The sequence below is a fragment of the Frankliniella occidentalis genome, unplaced genomic scaffold (assembly GCF_000697945.3).
Source record: "Frankliniella occidentalis isolate FOCC.00 unplaced genomic scaffold, Focc_3.1 Scaffold127, whole genome shotgun sequence".
Taxonomy (NCBI): Eukaryota; Metazoa; Arthropoda; class Insecta; order Thysanoptera; family Thripidae; genus Frankliniella; species Frankliniella occidentalis.
In genome coordinates this window covers 148,465-150,855 of record NW_026267254.1, presented here as the reverse complement: position 1 = coordinate 150,855, position 2,391 = coordinate 148,465, and positions in this window count along the sequence as shown.

Genomic DNA, 2,391 nt, shown 5'->3' with positions numbered 1-2,391 from the left:
CTCGCCTCGCGGCGCCGCGGGACGCAGACGGGTCGGCGGGAGTGAAGACGCGGCCGTTGGGTTGCCTACCTGGCGCGGCTACCCTTGTCTCCGGCCCTACTGGCCTCCTCCAACCCTGCTGCTTGCAAAGTTGACCAAAAAATTGTGCAGGAAATAATATTAGAATTGCGCGTCAACTCTGAACCTGCCCCCTAAAAAAGGGAAAAGAAACCGCGGACACACCAACAATGCCTGCAGTAATTATTATCGAACAGAAACAAGTGTTGATCGGGTAGTGACGATCGTATCTGCGGCACAACCCGCGCACGATGGCGTGCACACAATACAAGGCATTACGGCCAGCAGGGCGCTGCCGGTAATCAAGTATTCCCCCGTGACCCCGCAAAGCTGCGATCGCTTCTATTTATCGCTGGCGATTCATTTTGGCGCCAGAGCGCTTTAATGAGGGCGGGCCTAGCGCCACGTCGCGGGAGGATTCATGACGGCATTGTTGCGGGGCGGACCCTCTGGGTGGAGCCGCCGCCCGGGCCGCAGCCGCAGCAACGGCCACCACACGTTGGGCATGCAGATTAGGCCCGGCGGTCCAGCGTGTGCTGCTGGGGAGGATGGACGCGAAAGATGTTTCATGAGCTGTTTCGTCATATAGAAATGCGTCCGTATATCTCCTCCCGCGCGGTGGCACGGCAGCTGCGGCCGGCCGGCTCGGCGTGGGCGGCTCTGGTGGCCCGCGGGTCACGTGGTGGGCGCTACCAGCGAGCGCCATTCATCACGGCGCCCAGAGATCTAATGCGTCTTGGGCGTTACGTGTTTTGTTGACAGTCGAAGCCACCCTCCCCCTCTTAATCGCCGGGCCATGTCAGGACAGTAATATCATCAAGCCGATCACACCCCTATTGACATGGCGAAATCATGTATTAGCGCGATCAACATTTGTTTTACGGAAGCAAAATTCTCTTTTTTGTTCCGCGGGTCACATGATTTTCTAATTGTGTGTCACGATTAGCATGCACACATGGCGTGTGACATATTGTCACGCACGTTTAAGCAGTGTTTCAAGGTGTGTCAGGATGCGCAATTGCCTACTCGCTCCATCCGTAGGGCGCCATGGCCCGTCGTAGGCAAAATGAGTGTGCCGTTATTGCATTGTACATGCGAACCCGGATTTTGTAGCTTTGTCCTCTGCGCGCTTTCCCGCCTCTCATTTCCGCTCGTCAGAAAGGCGTCTTGCCAGCGCCCTTTTGGCTCGGCGGGTGAGTGTCGGTGTCGAGGTGTGTAAACTGCTTTACGCACTGCTCTCGCGCTGTCCCCTCTCTCACCCGGTACTGTGAAGGCCCTCGCCTCGCCCCCGCCACGGCCTGGCGCTGAGCCGCACCTGAGAGGACACTGCTTGGGCGGCTGCGCGGTCCCGCCCGCCGCCGCAGCAGAGCGCCGAACTTGAACTCGTTTGTGGCTAACGCATTGCGCGCGCGTGAACTCGATATCGCGACCAGGGAAGTCACGACCGCGACTACCGAGTAAACACGACGCCCTGCCACGCCCCGCCACGCCCCGCCACGCCCCGCCACGCCCCGCCACGTCCTGCCACGCCCCGCCACGCCCCGCCACGCCCCGCCACGCCCCGCCACGTCCTACCACGCCCTGCCCCGCCCATAGCCGCCACGCATTTCACGACTCGCTTTGCGCAGCCGCCCTCGAGCGGTCCCACCGGGTCCCACCCACCGAGATGCTGGGCGCGTGCCTCTCGGACCGCGCCGCGGGGCTTCCGGGACGGGCGGCGGTCATCTATCCGCAGTCGTCCTAAGCTTCATCTTCAATGAGGGTTATAACGACGTCAGTTCCTATGAACTAGATCATCCAGAAAAGCACGCGTCACCCGACGTTACATCGGCCCACTTTCTGGAAGCTCTCAAAAGCGCCTGATGGGTAGGCAACATCGCACTTGCAGCGCGTGCGTGTACCGCGGGGTGGCCTATCCCGAGTGTCGCAGGCGCCGAGCTGCGTAATCTGTCGAGTAAATCTGACAAAAAAACGGACGTTGTTTCTGGACGATAACTTGAATTGAAGAACCGCGAGGCCTCTGTTGACCCCTCTGTTGGTACTGGGAATGCCTTATGGCTGATTATCGAATTGACACAAACCCCGACACCTAACATGAAAATCATCTGTTTAGATACAGAGGAGAACTTAAGTCGCACCGATAGTTCCATCCCTCGCCTCAACGGCCCTGGGGCTTCGCGCCTCTTGGCTTGGGATGTTTGCTGCAGCATTTTGGAAGCCCCGCGACACAGTGGAAGCATGTAGTGTCACGTGTTACGGAAGCGCGGCGGTGCAGCTGGGGGAGGGGGAGGGGGGATCGGCACACTGACCTTTGAGAGTGCTGCGGCCGCCCCC